Raw genomic sequence first — 19,659 nt, 5'->3', positions numbered from 1 at the left:
TTGAATGAATGACTACATTTGAATGAATAATTGTATTATGATATCATAAATATCATTTTGTATAATAAAGTATCTTAGTATTCAAGGCAGGAATACTGGAAAACCCTGAAAAAAGGTTTGGAACTTAAAATTATTTCCCATCAGACATACTTTAATAATTTCTTTAAAATGGCATTTGCCATTATAGTACAACACAATTCTATATGGAATATTTCAGGATTAAACAAAATCACAGAAGGAATTTACATTTTGAGCTTTAGATGGTGGCCCTCAAAGTATTGGTGCCTTGAACAAAATCCTTAGCAGCATCTGAGAACTTTGTTAGAAATGCAACTTTTTTGGTCCTACCCCAAAATTGTTGAGCAGCACCATGTTTGCTAAAGTCTGCCCCATTCTGAGCATATGTGTGTTTGCATGTGTGTTGGTGTACACATGTATGAAAATGTGTCCACAACTATTGCCACTACCATTCAGATTGCCTGGATTTCCCAGTAACTTGGGTAATATTAACTTGTGATTCGAGATGAGTGCCTAGGATGGAGGTAGAATTGATGAAATGTGCAAATTATTGTTAAGTTTGATTTGAGAAGAGCATTTTGGGTAGGGAATTTGGATATGTTAACTTTATGCTATGTATTTGACATGTAGCATTTTACTTAATATTCACAATGGCTTAGAGAAAGATCAATTTATTTCCTCATTTGTCAAACTTGCATAAGAGTGGAACGTGGCAAGTTTTACTTTCCTGTGGTCAGACACTGAAACTTTCAGGCTTTGTGATACCAAAAGTATCCTTTTTTTCCCCCAAAGGGTATGCTGTCAATACTATTGATTATTAGGAGCAAAAATGATCACTAATGACATCAAGAGAACTAAGGATTGAATGAGAATCTGCTTTATCAATTAATTTCAATGCAGATAATGCTCTTTATATAGCAAACACTTTTGAGTGTTTGACAGTTGGATAGAATAAAAAAGCTGAGTTTGGGATGAAAGATCTGGGTTCAAATTTGCAAGACATTTCATGTTTCTCATTATTAGTAGATAACAACAGGAGTTTCTATATAACTAATCCCAAGAGTTATAGAAAAATGTCAAAGCAAGCAATCATAAGACATCATTTATAAAATTTAATATATGTGTATGATTATGGGTAGAAACTTGACACTATTAATATATCCCATTACCTGTCAATAGCTTTATCATTTATTTCCCAACTGCTAGAATAGAAGTATATTTTGTCACATTATATGAAATTATACATGATTTATAAATCATAGAGTTTAAAAAGACACTTATCCCATTGCCTAGATTTTGGTTCTTTTTCTTGAGAATGAATCGACAATTTACAACTTCTGAGGTCAAAGAAGCTAGTGACAGAATGAGTCATAAGCATTGAAGATTTCCTCATTATTGGATGAAAGTGGGAAAGGTCAAAAAATCCTAATCTCTTTGATCATTAATTCTATAAATTTTGCATTTATCAAAATGATTTTTAACATGGACAATACTTGTATAAAAATTATGCAAAAAAATTGGCATATCATTATTATCTGACAACAAGTAATAAAACAGAATGCAGAATTGTATATAAAATGCCATCTCAAGTGCAGCATAATTGTTTTTGTCTGCTTTCTTATAAAAAAAATTAATGAGATGTCTGCATGTGGGGTTGGGTATGTTTTATTTTTTTTCAATGAATACTGGTTTACTTAGCCAAATTTTCTACAGCAAACATGAACACACACACACACACACACACACACACACATATATGTATGTATATATATATATATATATATATATATTTAGTTGCAGAAAGACATAATACCTTTATTTTATTTATTTATCTTCATGTGGTGCTGAAGATTGAACCCAGGGCCTCACATGTGCTAGGCAAGTGCTCTACCACTGAGCTACAACCCCAGCCCCAAAAAATATCATTTAAAAAGATAATTTTACACTAATTTTGCATGGAAAATTACACAGGGATATATGTTATTTATTAGAGTTCTTTACAGTACTGATCTGATAGACAGCTGTATTTGTTACCGAAGTTCTGAATCCTTTGTCCTGTGATTATGAAAATCTGACCTAAATTATTTGGACTGTATGAACACACAAACAGGGAAAATGAGACTGTTTTCTGTTTTGTGGATCTCTGAAGACTTGGGTCAGAATTGGTATCAAGAGCTACAGTTTAAAACAACCAAGTGGTTTCTCTCAAATTTTGACTTAGAAATATTTTTGGAATCAGAGTGGTGTGGTAGGGGAGACATAAATGGACTTTGTTCCCTATCTAAACATAATCCATGGAGAAATCATTTAACCAATAGGATTTTCACTGTAAAATGGAGTGGCAGCTCACTCCACAAGGCTGTCCAATAGAGTGGGCATAGGGAATAACTTTAGACTAAGGGACTGAATTATGATGATGCTACTTATTTTCCATGTATTTTTTAAGCAAAAGGTTTTATGTTCTGATCCCTTAGAAAATTAAAGATTATTTGATATGTTATTCTTCATCGTCATAAACCCTACAGTGTATGTGATGTGGACAGGTGGCCCATCTGCCTCCCCACCTGTCACCAAGTGCACAGAAAACACCCTATTAAACCTCATGGTAATCACTGCTATTTCCTTCTCCATCCTATGGGAAATGGGATGTCTTATGGTAAAGTTCAGAGCACAGTGTATCAAAGATTAAAGTTTTAATGATAATTGTGTTCGATATTTGTTTATTCCTTTCTCTTTTCCTCCTCTTTGCTCTCAATCATACCACTCTATTCTCCTTCTATTTAGTGCAATGAAGACATCCCACACCAGCAGCCTATGTCTACACTATAAAGATTGCATTAAACTCAACTATTCTGTATAACTATAATGCACTAATAAAAGTGTTTTCAAAAAATTGCATTTAATTTTCTGAAAATAATCTTTATTAAGATATTATTATATAAATTATACTACTTATAATTTAGCTAAGTAGTTAAGAAATATTTTAGTCACAAGACTGCTCAAGTCTCTAAAACTTATTGAGGGAGGACAGGCATGGTGGTGCCCACCTATAATTCCAGTGACTCAGGAGTCTGAGACAGGAGGATCTCAGATTTGAGACCAGCCTTAGAAACTTAGCAAGGTCCTAAGAAACTTAGAAAGACTTTGTCTCTAATTAAAAAAAAATAAAAATATATTAAAAGTGTTGAGAATGTAGCTCAGTTGTAAAGTACCTCAAGTACCCCCCCCCTTAAAAAAAAAAAAAGAAAAGAACACTTATTGAGCACTCCACAGAGTTCCAGTTTATGGGAAAAAACATTAATGTTTGCTGTATTATACATTAAGTCTGAGAAAATAAATCATTTAAATATAAAAGCAAAGGCTAAGATTGGAGGATCACAACATCAAGATCAGGCTCAGCAATTTAGGCCCTAAGCAACTTAGCAAAACCCTGTCTCAAAATAAAAATAAAAATGGCTGGGGATATAGCTCAGTGATGAAGCATCCCTGGGTTCAATCACCAGTACCAAAAATAAATAAATAAACAAATACTAAAAGTAATAAGCCTATAAAATGTTATACAAATGGTATATATTAGTGAAAATATATTTTTCAAAAATATGAAAAAGAGTGATATTGTTTTACAGTTATAAAAATCTCTTTAATTTCTGGCTTAATAGAATGCAGCTAGATTCTCATATCTGCTTCAGCATCCAATCTGTTGCAATATGTTGTTTTCAATGAATTAGATGAAGAAAATCCAGCCCCACACAAATATGTAGTTGGAAAATGAATGGAGATTTTAATAACCTTTTCAGATAACTGTAGATATTTTTCTTTGATATCACACTGAAATCTCTACAAGCGGTAGTTTCTTAAAACTAGATGCAATGTGGAACCTGAAATTGTATCAATAAATTTTTGTACTCTGCTCCATTAACAATTCCATTGGTCTCTGTTGCACTTTGAATGAATCTTTTGCCAATTTGTAATTATCTTAAACATGCGTTTGGAAAATATTGGTTTAATGATCTACAAAGATATTCTAAATTTCATTATATAATATAAAAAATACCTAGTAATACCAGCAATCTCACAGAAAACTCTTTACATATCTAGAAGCTTCAGTCTCACAGGGGCAGATAGACATTTTTAAAGTTCCAATCTTTTGTAAAACATTCAAATTTTGATATGGGCAACAACAAATAATATTGATTATCTTTGAAATGGTAAACTAGTTTTATAAATTTCTTACAAAACATATGCTAAGTATAAAGTGAGGATGGCTATAATTTATTTATCTTTTGTTTTTTTCAAGAAAATAATATTCAAGAAAAAACATGATTAGTTCAGCTCTAAACTGAGACATTTGCCAGTTAAATCCTTGAGACCATGCTCATACATATGCAGAAGAAGTGCTTTGTCTGTGGCACCCATTTCATTACACAGAATATGAAAATATGAATATAAATAATTGGGATTCCATAAAATTATTTTTATCATCTCATTAAAGTCATTATTAAATAAGTGAACCAACCTTTCTTCCTTCCTTCCTTCCTTCCTTCCTTCCTTCCTTCCTTCCTTCCTTCCTTCCTTCCTTCCTTCTTTCTTTCTTTCTTTCTTTCTTTCTTTCTTTCTTAGATCCCAAGACTACATTGTAGTGAAGAATGCTGTGAGTTTGGTACCAGCTTAGTGCCATTGTCTAGATTGCTACTAAAGTGCCAGCAGTTTTACCCACCATAATGCAGTGGAAAGAACAAACAATTTCCTGCTAAATTCTTAGAAAGGCTCCGATATTAGCCCATAGGTCTGTGGACCATTCATTGAGAACTGCTGCCCTGGACATTCCTGTGTCTTCCATTGCTCAGGTGCAAAGTGCTGACAGAGGTGATTCCTACAGAGAAAGGAAGGATCTCTTCACTACCTTGCAGCTCTACCTTATTGCCAGAACATTTTAGTTCTCTGTTCAAAGTAATATTGCTGTGTGCTGATTAGTTACCTTGGGCTGTTCTTTTACCATTTTCTTGAGTCTTTTAAGACAGAACTTAAATGTGTGACAAATTACATGAAGACGGTTTATTATGTACAGATAGTCAACAACAAACAAAAGGAGACTAGGCTTCATGATGAACTGTCTCCCCAAGACTTAGGAAAGCAGATCAGGGTGGATAAGTCTCATCTGAGCATGCTCCATTTGCAAGTCTAAAAGAACTCAGAAGGCAGCTCACTCTAGGATTTATACCCTTAGGAGCAGAACTTACTGGGTTGAAGCATTGAAAAAAATCCTATTCCTAGGTCCTCAGGCTTCTCTGGCTAGGCCCTCTTTATCTCAGGATGTTGCCTTCCCAGTGCATCCTCATTTTTCTTGAGAACTACAAGTAAAAAAGAAGTGGAAATGGATTTGTAATAGGCCTCTGTGAGAACTTCCTGCACACTGAGGACAAACACTACCAGTTTTTTAACTTAATTATAGGTTATTAACCTCATCTACTATGGTTAGAGCAGCATTTCATTCTTCCATTCTCTTGTCTCAGTTCTCCCTTCTTCCTCCCAACTTGTAAGGTCACACAAACACACACACAAAAACATACCTTTTTTTTGTCACACAGACACACACAAAAACATACCTGTACATAATTTATGCAAGTATGAACTTCAGTAAGTCTAAGCCCAAGATCATTTTCAAAGAATCCTTTGTCTCACACACAAAAATAATTGAATGTCAATTTACTTCTTTAATTATATCATTCTGTAGTATACCAAAGTGAAATTTAGAATTTTATAGTTCAATAAAATTTTTGACACATTCAGTTCCCATCTTGTACCTATGATAATGTTTTATATTGGTGGTAAATGTCCCCAAATTTCTTTACTCTGACCAAATATACAAAAACTAAAAGTAAATAAAAATATTAAAAAAAGGAAATCTTCTTACCTAATTCCTATTCCTGTAAACACTTGGTTACCTTTATATCCTCTCCTTTCCATGTCTGTTACCTTCTGCTTTGTAATACTGTGAACTTTTTATTCCAGAAAAAAAACAAAAAACTAGCTTATCCAACTGATAGAAGGAAGATTAAAAGGACCACCAGACCAGACATTTTTTTTAATGATCAGAGTGGGCAAGAAGTTGTGAATGTACATATCAACCTATAATAGTAGGAGGAAATGAATTATGGTAGAGCCTTTTTCTATATTTAACATTACTAACTGAACTTCCATTATTTACCTTAACAGTGTTACTGTGCTAGTCATTTTTCCATTGCTGTGACAAAATATCTGAGATATTCAACTAAAAACAAAAGAAAACAAAACGAAATAGACTATTTTGGCTCATGGTTTGATAATTGCAAGTCCAGAGTTTCTTGACCAATTTTTTTTTGGAAGGGGGGGTGGTTCATTGCTTTTTACTTTTGCACAGGACATCATGGTAGAAATGCATGGCAGAGAAGACATGTTCACCTCATGGTAGCCAGGAAGTACCAAGTGAGGGAAGAAGGGCTGAGATCCCAATATTCCTCTCATAGGCCTTCCCCCAGTGACTTAACTTCCTTCCACTTAGCCCCACCTCCTAAGAATTTACCAATTCCCAATAGTGCCACAGGCTAGAGGTCAAGTCCTTGATGCATAAGACTCTGGGGCACCACAATAGTTACATTGTTGATGTTGCTGAATGTGTGATATGGTATGGATATGGTGTTCCCAGAAGCTCAGAAGTGAGATAATGCAAGAGGGTTTTGAGGAGAAATGATTCAGTTGGGTTATAACCTTGTCCTAATCAGTTAATTAATCCCTGATGGGATTACCTGAATTAGTAGGGTATGGCTGGAGGAAGTGAAATTGGAGCATGGCTTTGGTGTGTATATGAGTATCTGGGGAGTGGACACTCTCTCTGCTTCTTGATCACCATAATGTGAGCTGCTTCCCTCTGCCACACACTCCACCATAATATTCAGCCTTATCTTGAGCCCTGAGAAATGGAGCCAGCCTTCTATGGACTACGACCTCTGAAACTCTGAGCCCTCAAGTAAACTTTTCCTCCTCTACCGTTGCTCTTGTCAGGTCTTTTAGTCCCCGAAGTGAAAAAGCTGAGTTAAATAATGTGAAAAGTAAGTTGATATTTATTTATTTTCTAAGGGAAGGTATTAATGCACCATCGTTTGGGTAGGTATTTCTCATTGGTAGAGTCTGATTTGCAAGATAAATGTAATAGTCATCCATATGGCTATAATTTTCTATAAATCCCCCACCTCACCTTCCTACCACCACCCCTTAGGTTTACTAGATTTCCCCAAAGCTTTTTCTGTTGACAAGAGAAAATTCTCTCCTCCTCACTCACATTCCTCACTTCCCAGCCTTGGGAGACTTATACCATTAGGCTCCTCTCCGCAGGGGAGTTTGAAGGCCTTGAACTCTGATGTGTCAATTGGTATAAAAGTTCCCAGAAACCATTAGACCTAGGACTCTGTTTCCCGCTCTGCCACTGATATGATGACTTTTATCTTTTCATAATTCCCACAAGACTCCTACTGAGTACACAGGTGATATGTAAATTTTATATTTAAATACATTCACTAGACACCAGGTATTTGTGAACAGTGAATTCTTTGGTTTCAAGTACTATCATATTTTTTTCCAGCCCCATGCTTGGTTCTGGCACACAATATTGAAACAGCAAAACAAGCCTGTGCTTGAGTGGCAGATAGAATTGGATTTGTATCATTTTTCCCTTGATTGCTTCCTATGATATTGAACAACAGCCTAAATCTCCTATTCCCACTTTCTGTAATGTGTAAGCTAAGGACTTCAGTATGCCCTCATTAGGCTGTTGAGATAATTAAATGAAATAAAAGAATATAAAATATGTGGGTAGGGAAACTTTCTATTAATGTCCTTGAAGGAATGACTGAATAATCAAATGAACAGGTTATCTCCCTTGCCTGGGTAACTGTGCTAGCGTCTATTTTCTGTGGGAGTCTCCATGGTCATATATTGAAAATGTCAAATAGCTATGCAAACAGGAAGGATGTGTCTAAATAGTCACAGGCTGTTTGAGCTAGAAAATATCTTAAAAGTAATCCCATACTTCTTTATTTTTTTGTCAAAAAAAAAAGAAAAAGAAAAAGGATATGGTTTCACTCAAAGTCACTAGCTGCCTGATGCATCAACATGTTAACATTTCAAAAATTTTTTTAAAACTAGCTTATTAATCCTTTATTGTTTCTTGGATTAATTTTCATAAATTTAGTGGCTTAAAATCACACAATTTTATTATCCTATAGTCATACAGGTCAGAAACAACACAGGTTTCACAGACTAAGATAAATGAGTGTCACTGAGCTGTATTCCTTTCTGGTGACTCTGGGAAGAGACATCTGTTTCTTAGTCCTTTTAATCTTTTTGAACACCCCCACACTGCTGAGCTAGTGGATCCACTTCTGTATCTTCTGAGTTAGCAAGGTCGCATCTCTCTGACCATTCTTCCACAGTCATATCTTCCTCTGACCAAAGGAAAACGTTTTTTTTTTTTCAAAGATTAATTATATTGATTAATTATATTGAGATCCCCTGGATACTCCAGAATAATCGCCCAACTTCCAGGTCCTTCATTTAGTCACATCTCAAAGTTCTTTTTGCAAGTAAGGCAGTATGTTTACAGAGTCTGGAAATTTAGGGCATGGCTATTTTTGAAAGATTGTTATTCCTCCTCTGACAGCTAGCATCAAATCTTAGGGAAGCATCTTTGCAAGTTGCAGCCGCCATTTGCTTCAGTGAGGCATTTGTTGATAAATAGCTGGAATGCCTTAGGAAGATGTATTAGATCGCTAGAGATGCCATAACAAATTATCATGGAGTGGGTAGCCTACACATAAGAAACTTATCGTTCTATGGTTTTGGAGTCTAGTAGTCCAAAATCATGATTTCAGCAGCTTTGATTTTTCTGAAGCCTCAATCCTTGTTTTGGTTGCTGGGTCCTCGTGTGTTCCTTTCTCTCTGCAGACCCATCCCTGATGTCTCTGTGCCCAAATTTCCTCTTCTTATGAGGACACCAGTCAAATTGGATTAGAGCCAATGAAATAGCCTCATTTTAACTTTATCACTTCTTTAAAGTTTCTATCTCTAAACACGGTCCTGTTCTGGGATTAGGGCTTCAACTTGTGTATTTTGAAGGAAAACATTTAAGCTCCAACAGTGGGTTTGAAAGAATTATTTTTTTGTTGTTTATAATCACAAATGAAACAAATACCATATTTACTTTTGTAAAACACTAATAGTATTATTAATACAGAAGATATATATGTTTCCAAAAGATCTATTTGTTCTGTGAAACAGTAAGAGCATCCTCAGTTTTCAGGATTTCTTTGCACTCTTGTTATTGGTGTTGTTTGATATTTATTCAGCCAGATTCCAGGTGTCATTGTGGAATGAAGGTGGAGGGGAGAAACCTGCATATTCACAAGTACACACACATACACATACGTGCACCCATTTTGTGTGCGCGCACACACACACACACACATATTAACAGCATTGTAGGCTGTATCATCAGCATTATCTCTGATAATTTGACAGTATGTTAGTCTCCATTTCCAAGTTTGCATGATAGTTATAATGATACTGTGAGTGCAGGAGTGGGAAAAAAACCCAAACAAAAAGTTTTCATTGCTATGTTATTCTTGAGTCAGTCTGAGAAGATTTTTCATGACAGTGGAGTTGCCCTTGTCAATATCATTTTCACAAACGGAAACCAATATAGGGAAAATTAAAGTATTTGTGGAAGATTATATCTGGTAGTTGTGATTCAAACCAGTTCCTTTGATTCTCATTGATCCAAAGGAGGGCTATTTGAGAAGCTCTTTAGTAAGCCATTCCCTCATCTGCTCTTTCACACACTCTGCATTCTTCAATAAAAGCATTCATTTCCCTTTCTTCTCATCTTAATTCTCTTATCAGCCTGTTTACCCACTGATGCATCCAGCTATCTATAAACCCACTCATCCACCCATTGAGTAGTCATGGCTGAAACTTGAAAATGTGATTGCTTCCATTAAATATGAATTTTGGTTCTGAGCCTCTGCATTCTTAAAAGGCTTTCAATGAGACAGATTCTCTTCCTTAAGGGGTGGGGGTAGGTAACACAGCCAGGCTATTATCAGGCTTTTTAGACATACAAAAAACATGATTTACCACTGTCACACCCCTGTTCCAGAGCCCAAACAAAACTCTAGTTTTATGTATTTCTTTTTCTTTTTTTCTTTTCTTTTTCTTTTTTTGGATACCAGGGATTGAACTCAGGGTCACTAAACCATTGAGCCAATCCTCATCCCAATTTTATATTTTACTAGAGACAGGATCTCACTGAGTTGCTTAGTACATCACCATTGCTGAGGCTGGCTTTGATCTCATGATCCTTCTGCCTCAGCCTTCAAAGCCACTGGGGAATACAGGTGTGTGCTACCACACCCAGCTGTATTTCTTTTTAAATCTCAATTATAATTTTCTTCTGAGTTTATGGCATTTTGATTACCCCCCTTACTACCAATATAGAATTTCAGAACCAGTTGATGACTGCTATTTATCCACTATGTTCTTTCCCACTGTGATCTACTTATTTATTTGAATAATAAGATGCATACTATTTATCAAGTGACTATGATTTCTATATCAGAAATCTATCTCATATTTTCAACTCCTATTAGAACTCTGGTTAGTCAAGTTCTTTGAAAATAAAGAATATTGATGAAAACTTCTCTCAGCATTTCCCACTCTTCAACAGTAAAACTGGATGTTCCACTGTGACTTGCTTTGTTATATCTGTTTATATATCCAAATACCTTCTTAAATCATCTTCTTTTGTTTGGCTGATAATTCTGAGTGTCTTCATTCTTGTTATTTACCTCGTGTGTTACTATATTGGGTGTTTATTTGGCATATAACTCTCCCCTCCCCTGGGGGGATGGGTAGATATGTTAATCTCTGTCATCTATCTTTTTATCTCCCCCTCTCTCCATATACACATAGGAGATGTTCACGAAATTTTAAAAAGATATTTGTTGAAAACTGAATATGCATGAAGACCTTCATGTAAGAATCTACTAAAATTCATAATTGAATTTACAATGATTAAGTTTGCTTTAGTTTAAGATGGGGAATAGTGCTCTGAGATAGAATGATTTGCTATGTTTTCCCCAGATCTACTTTTTAGTGAGAAACTTTGTGGTCCTTCCAGCCTAGCCACTCACCAATCTATTAATTCATCTGTTGATTCATCCATCAACTCAAAATATTTAAAGTGTTTGAGAATATAAATGGAAGAGTAGCTGAGAATTATATTATCAAACATCCCTTTATTGACTATTGCCTTTATCTATGCATTATTTCTTCAATAAATTCATTCATCTAGTTATTTTTTTCTCTTAATTATTTTGTCAACCAATTTATCCACAATTCCTTCACCCATCTATACATACAAACAAACATCTATTCACACATACATACCATTCATCTACTACATAATCCATTCTCACAAATCTCTTTTCAGGAATTGGTTCATTATTATTCTTTGTCCCTCTTACCCACTAAAGCATTTATTCACTGACAGAATGCATATGGACCACTCACTTTCACATCAATGCTTAAAAATATGCAGAAACAATAAATAAACACTTCTAAATATATCTACTATTATTGCTTATTGCAAGTGTGAATGTTTGTCAAGTATTCAATTATTATGTCATTTGTCCAATGGGAGCAAAATGTTGAACTCAGAATATTTAACTCAGAATGTTGCATTCTTATCTTTACTCTGAATATATACTATCTATTGAATTTTGTCTCAGAATTTGTGGTTAAATATATTTTTCTTGGCAAACAGTTCCAGGGAGGGAAAAACACATCATTATACTTCCTAAACTTATTCCACAAGAGAGTATCTTATAGAGAATTTTATTTGAGTATCTTAGTTACTAGAATATATCATACCCTTAACAGCATTATATTACAAAACTTTAATGCTACGTATTATTATTAAAACATTTTTAACTAGAGAAACTGAATCTTGAATAGGTTAAGTGAATTCCTCAACAACTTGTAGCTTGTTTCAATTTAATTCTATTTCTTCTCAGGCTCTCATTCTAGATCTCTTAATATGAACTATAAGTCTTTAAATCTTTGGTTGCCATAGAGAAACACACTGACTTTCAAGTCTATAAGATTTAGGATCTTAACTAAAATTTTATCAGCATATATATGTAGATAGATAGATAGATAGATAGATAGATAGATATTAATAAAGATGTTTCTGACAAAGGAGAGTTTGGTCCTTTTTTTACCTCTATAGTTCTTTGGTTAAATATTGTGTCCCACCCCTGCATGGAAATGGAAAGAGAAAGTTTGAGTATATAAAATTTGAGACTTCCTGGAGTATTTTAAGACAGTTTAGATCAAATGGAGCACATTAAATAATATTATTATCTGACATCATTACAAAATTGATTCTTCTAAATCCCCTTTTCCTGAATTCCATCAGTATTAATGATTTGCCTTCACTGTATGTGGGCCTTTAATTATTATTATTATTATTATTATTTGCTCATCATCATAAGTATTTTTGATACTAGAAATGCTCTTTAAAGTTGATACATTGCTTTTAAATTCTTTTTAAAACAAATCTGAGACTTGTGATTCATTGGAGTCTACATGAGAGCAATGGATTTGCTATAGGGCTTACCCATCCTGTTTGCAAACCTGTAAAACTGATCCAGAAGGAAGCTGGTAACAAATTTGCCAAGGTCATGAATGTCAGCTTGGCAAGTCTTTTGAGAGGGTCTACCTGTCTCTCTTGCCAGAGTATCCATTTACATTTCTATTAGTGGGACAAACTGTCTTTCTGTTGCTGTATACTCTATTTCAAACTTTTATATAAATAATTGGTTCAGAGATTGTAGCTAAGGTGTGTGGTTTTATATACATGGCTTCTAAATGTTATATAATAAATATACTGCTATTTAGAGACCAACCAGGAAGACTTCTTTCTTCTTTCTACTTCTCATTTAGGAATTCAAAAGGTCTCCAGACCAACTAGTTAAATTTTGCTGATAGTCACTATAGAACCATGCTAAAACGCATGACCAGGCATCTACCTGAAGAGGTTAAAACTGATTCAGCCACTTATTAATTGTTGGGCTTGAGAAAATCAGTATATTAAAGGAAACTGAGCATTTCATCATATGTAATCACTTTCAAAATGTAGGACATTGAGGTAATTTCCATGCAGATAGAAGAAGTAGACTTTAATGAGCATTTTACATGTGCTGAGAGTACGATGCATATTGTTAAGTAGAGTGCAAATAACACACATAGAAGGCCTGCTTTTGTAGAGATTAGCCATTTAAAAAAAAATGGCAAGCAATGCTTTCCTCTTTCTGATCATATTTTCAAGTGTCAGCAGTCAAAAACAGCAGCTCATTTAGACTCACTTTCAATTTTCTATTTCTCTGGTCACCTGTTCCCACGACCAGGTCCCAAATGTTCCATATTCATACCAGTAACTGACACAGACTACAAAGTACACACGTCTGAGTAGTAAGAATACTACAAATTTGCTTGTTATGAACACTGGAAAAATACATACATGGGTATATAAGTTTGTGTGTGTGTGTGTGTGTGTGTGTGTGTGTGTATGTCTGTGTGTGTGTAATTTTTTCTGAAGCAGAAAATTTCCACTGCAGCATACTGTGTTATTTTCATTTAATAAGAGATTGTTCCTTCTTTAACATTTCACCTCTTAAATTAGGGGTAAGTTGTTTACATGAGAATTACTTTGAAAACTGCTATTATTTCACTGAACAAATATTCCCCTGAAGTATATGGCCATAAGCATAATTACATATTTCCAACTCCATCTTAGCTAAATTTTGGGGTCTTTTCTTGCTGTTTATTTTTATGATGGAATTTGTTTCTGCAACTTGTTAAGAATGGAGTGAGTGAATGAAACATAATTTGGATCATTCATTTTTACTGTACTAGTAAAACATTTCAGCATATAGACATTTGATGAAGTGTACAGTCCAAGATGACATCCGTCTGCCTCCCATCCTGTCTCCCACCATCAAATGATGCTTTGTTTAATGCTAAAGCATTAAGAATAAGTGGTTGGGGCTGGGGTTGTAGCTCAGTGGTAGAGCACTTGCCTAGCACAGGTGAGGCACTAGGTTCTATCCTTATCACCACATTTAAAAGAAATAAATAAAGGTTAAATTATTTTTTAAAAAAGACCAAGTAGTTGCTTGGTTCTCTTTAAATGAAATGGTGGGATCTTTTCTTTCTTTCCTATTGTATCTCATATGGGGTCAACATTCTTTTAAACATGTTATACTGGGCACCACATGTTGGCTGACCTGGAAGTTCAGATGAGTAGATTTGAAGACATATTCCTGGTTCTTTTGGGGAAGAGTTCAGAAACATGAACTCTTCTGTCCCTTCTTACCTTTTTCCTTAACTTATCTTTTTCATTCTCCAGAAGCCTCATCATTTAAAAAATCAGGCACAAACACATTGTGTCAAAGCACCTGGTCCCATGTCTGATGGTGAATGGTTCTGATTTAAGAATTGTAATTCATTCACCAATAGATTGACAGCTTCGTGTTGTTTCTCCCCAACAGGCACTGTACCAGATACTAAGAAAAAGTGCTAAGATGTAATTTGATTTAATAGTACTAAGCTTACTATTTTTTCCAAAAGAGGTCAGATTTATGAAAAAAATGGGATCAGTAAATGACTTATGTTGCCATAATTCCTGTTAACCCTTTGAGTTCTAAAAATTCTGATTTTCTCTTGGTAACTTAGATGCTGCTTGAGAAGAAGATAGGAATTTGGAGAGACTCTTTGACGATGTCCTTCGGGATGGGTGAAACTTTATGATAAGCTCTGAAGCCAGCGTTATATCATTTCTAGATAATTGACTCAATCCTAGTCCTTATCTCCTTGGAGTGAAAGGGTGATCAGAATGGCCCAGTCTGATCTTCTCTGATAACTGGATCATAATTGGATATCAAAATAATTTCAGAGTGTAACCTCTTCTTCTCTAGAATGTGCTGCATGATGACTTAAGTATCCTGGGGAATCCTATGCTAGAGGAGGAAAGGCTTTTGTTTGTTTGATGGCTTTTGTGATGACAAATAGAGCGTGACCATGAGAAGGATGTATGTCCTTACTTGGACTGAGAATGGTGATATATGATTGTAAGTTGCACCTCTCTTTTGTCTACTATCTATCCATCATCCATCCATCTATGCATCTGTCCATCCTTCCCCTAATAATCAACCCCTCTACTATTTTTTAGTTCCCTATGTTATCATTTTCTAAATTTGAATACATAATTTGAAGAAATTGACATCTTTGTGTTTATCACATATAAGATTTTAGATCCTTGGGTCTAACTTTTGTAAAAGTCTTTGATTCCTTCTTCAAATCTTTGTTTTGAAAACAAAATGAGAAGTGTGTCTTCCTTCTTTTCCTTTACAGGCACTTTACCGCACAAATATTTATTGAGCTTCCAACAATATGACAAACATGATACTAGGCAGTGGGAATACAAAGGAGAATGAAATGCTAATGCATCTTCCTACGACTTTTCTAGTATAAACTTGTCTTTTAATTGGGAGGTGTTATGCAAATATGCGGAAGATGATGAGAGTGTAATGATGCTCACACTTGCAATTCAGCTCAATTCTTGTGCAGCCCGGCTATGATTTCTGAAACTGAAGACTTGGTGTGAAAGGCTTTGATCACCATTGCACATCTGGCACTTTGTGCCCCTCCAGGCTATAATGAGTGGGAATTCATCTGATCATACAGGTCTTGGATGCTGGCCTGAACTTAAGAATCAGAATTGAGCTAGGTACACTAGTGCACACCTGTAATCCCAGACACTCAGGAGGCTGAGACAGGAGGTTCACAAGTTCAAACCAGCCTTAGCAACTTGGCAAGGTCCTAAACAACTCAGTGAGACCATGTCTCTAAATAAAATACAAAAAAGGGGCTGGGGATGTGGCTCAGTGGTGGAGTGCCCCTGAGTACCACACATACGAACACACATGTGCGCGCACGTACACACACACACATACACACACACACACACACACAATCAGAATTGAGGCTGCTTTGTAAGTTAGTGTCTTAGTTTTCTCTCTGACTTCCTCTTCCTCTTAGCTTCCAAGATTTTTTTTTTAGTAAGTACTTACCAACCATTGTGATGTTACTAAAAAGAAACAAAAGAACAAACAAAAAGCATTATTATGTCCTTAGCAAGCTCCTTTCTGAAAGCTCTCTCTTTATGGTCTTGTGTCTCTTTTATAGGAAAATTCAAATTCTATATCTTGGTCTCACGACTGCATAGTCTGGTGCCATCTTAGCTCATTTGTAGTTTCTCTAGCATGAGATCTTTATTTTTAATATTTGCCATACTCGGCATGCATTTTCTCTTCCTTTGAGATGTGAAATTTAATCATACTTCTTTAAAATGGTCTTTTCTTTCCCTCTATAACCATTTTCTAAGTAAAATTTTGATGTGTTGTCAGAGCCCCTGTTTTTCTATGTTGTAGCTCCTAGGGCATTCTAAAACGTGCTGATAAGATTGCTTCTTGTTAGAATTGTAATGCACTCATTAATAATGATAACAATTATTATTATTATTGAAGAGAGATCAGAAGAATAAAGCAAGCAGACCAGGAAAAGAGAGGAAGTGAGGGGAAAAGAAGGTACTAGGGAATAATATTGATCAAATCATTTATATATATATATATATATATATATATATATATATATATATATATAATGTACATATATATGGCACAATAAAACACACCATTGTATAATTATAATGCACTGATTTAAAAAATGCTACTTGATAGAGCATTCTTTTGTGAAAACCTCTGAATCTCAATCATTTCATGGGTATAATGGGGAAATGGTCTCAGTATTATAATGAGAATATATATATGTATATACAAAATGTTTACCAGACATTAGTCAATACATAATCACCAGCAGCATAACTATACATCCCCTAAAATTTTTATTTGTATTTCTTTCTCATAAAACTATGTGCCTTTGAGAGCAGAGACCATGTCAAGTTGCTTGATATTGAACCTAAACCCCTAAGATTATAGAAGTACAAGGAGTGCTCTCTACTTGCTTACTAAGGAATAGATGAGGTCTTCTGGTGCCACAGCCAGCCCAAGGGTTCTCCCCTATCCAGGATGATGTACTCATGGTCTTAGGCGGCTCTGTCTAATTAGCAGAGGCATCCTTTGGGAGAGACGGAGCTCACTCTCCAGATGATGTGCAGTGTGTGAACATTCCAAGCCTTGGGGTGTATTTGGCTTCACACTCTCACAGAGAGAAAGAGAGAGCGAGAGCGAGAGAGAGAGAGAGAGAGAGAGAGAGTCCTTGCATGGGGTAAACTGACAGTTACAGTGTTGCTGCATTGAAGTGAGCAGGTCTGTAAGAAATATGAAGGCCAACAAACAGCAAAAGTAACAGCCCATAAGTAGGGACCTCAAATACTTTGGAGGGCCAGACTTATGGGCCTTTGTTGTCTCTGTGTATGGCTTTTTTTTTTTTTAACACCCACAATGTTTTCTTAGTAATTTCAAATCTGTTACCTGAACAACAATTTGTGTGTGTGTGTGTGTGTGTTTGTGTGTGTGTGTGAGAGAGAGAGAAAGAGAGAGAGAGAGAAAGAGGATGAAAGAATAAATACAGAAATGTAATATTCTCTACCAAAGCTATTATTAGCCTAGGGATCTAGATTTTATCATGATGAGTTAAAAATGAGTTTCTGGTAAGGGGAGGAAGAGGATGCATACAATATTTACCAAGTAAAAAATTTGTTTGGATTACTGTATGCATAATAGCTGTTTTTCAATAGAGTTTTTTTTTACTGCATTACAACAAGTATTTTTAAATGTTAATGTGAAATTGAACATGTTTGTGGAATCGAACATGTTTTGAAATCAAGATGGTTTTAGTTACTAAACTCTCATGTGGCCCACTTCCTTGTTTTAATACGTTTCAAGTAGATGGATAGTATCGGAGTCTAAGATCAATTGTGCAGGGTAAATGTCTTATCCTTATATTGTAGCCAAAAAATAAACTGAAATTCTAATAAATATGCATTTATTCATAAATGTATAAATAAGTTCATGTAGTTAGAACTGAATCTCACTTTTGTCTTTTATTCTTTCCAAAATTTGTGCTTTTCTTCTTTCTCTTTAGTTATTTTTAAACACAAAGAAACATCAAAATCTTAGATTATAATACAATTTACTAATCAGAGGTTATTGGTAGTTAGAAAGAAAACATGGTACAAACAAGTAACAATAAAACCAATTTGAATGGCTTATTTGTTAATTAGCAAAAATTTGTGGACAAGAATGACACATTCCAATATCTCTTGTGTTCCAAAAATGGCTTGTATGTGAGTGGAAGCTTCCATGAATGATATATTATTCAAATTTCCTTTTTTTAATAAAAATGCTAATGGAAATGTTAAAATGCACATAAATTAAAATGATCATAAATTAGGATTAATATCACATTAATGAATTATAATCCCACATTCATTAAGATAAAGTGGCATTTCAATATTTGTTCTTGTTCATAAATTTAATACAATAAATGAAAGGGATACACTTTGAGATTCAATAAATATTTGATGTAATCTTATGCTTTAACTTTTTAAAATATTCAAAAGTAAAGTAGGAAATCGAGATGCATTTGGATTCTTTGTTGCTCTTTTATGTCTTTTTTATAACCCTTTCTTTTCACTTATTGAAGCACTAAATACAATTCAAATTGGTGAAGAAAGCGATAGAGCCAGTTATGAATAAAAGGGATTCCTGGGAAAGCTCAATGTCTTTTGAATTTATAGGAGTTTCTTTTTTTTTCCCCACAAGACAGTATTTTTTTTTTAAGCTAATATTTGAAATCTCAAAAAAAAAAAAAAAAGAAAGAAAGAAAATAGAAATCTCAAGGTGCAATATTTGGAACTGTATTGGCAGTTAAGTAACTGAGTTAAATGAGAAATATGTGTGCTTAAGCAACATTTTGAAACTCAAATTCAATAAATTATTTTTTTAAAAAAAATACAACCCAAAAGTCATATATTTTCTTCCTTTATTTTGGTGCTTTTTTATTTTTTTTTAAACAGGAGTCAAATGATTTAAGGGAGAAACTACATATTAGAATTTTCCTGTCTCTCTCTTGAGAACAAACTGTAAGGATTTTAAAACCAGAGATTCTGTTTTTCCCCCATACTTACCTGCACCTGTCTTAGGCAGAGTACTTGCCTGCTAACATAAACTCAATAAATATTTATCCAATAAAAAAATTATGACATACCTGAGACATATTTTGATTCCTGTTAAGTCTTTTCCCAGAGAATTCCAGTTTGGAAAATATACTCCCATATTTGGGCCTCAGTGGTCTTTTCTATAAAACAGAAATGATTTTTCTATAAGAAAATCCTGTAAATTGTAAGAATTATTAAAGAAAACAAAGTCTGACAAAAGCCAGTGGTTTTTAATATAATTCAAGTTCTTAGAATTATTTGTGTTTATATAAATAGAGCAGACAAATGTGTGTCAAACTGGCACTACC

At 34.5% G+C, this 19,659-nt stretch overlaps 1 protein-coding gene across 2 annotated transcripts in view; it reads left to right on the top strand.

The window, feature by feature from the left end:
* Positions 1-19,659, top strand: part of Cdh8 (cadherin 8) — a 333,641-nt gene that overhangs the window by 83,060 nt on the left and 230,922 nt on the right. The window lies entirely within an intron of this gene.

Source organism: Callospermophilus lateralis, chromosome 18, assembly GCF_048772815.1.
Source record: "Callospermophilus lateralis isolate mCalLat2 chromosome 18, mCalLat2.hap1, whole genome shotgun sequence".
NCBI classification, from domain to species: Eukaryota; Metazoa; Chordata; class Mammalia; order Rodentia; family Sciuridae; genus Callospermophilus; species Callospermophilus lateralis.
This window is presented reverse-complemented; position numbering and strand designations above follow the sequence as displayed.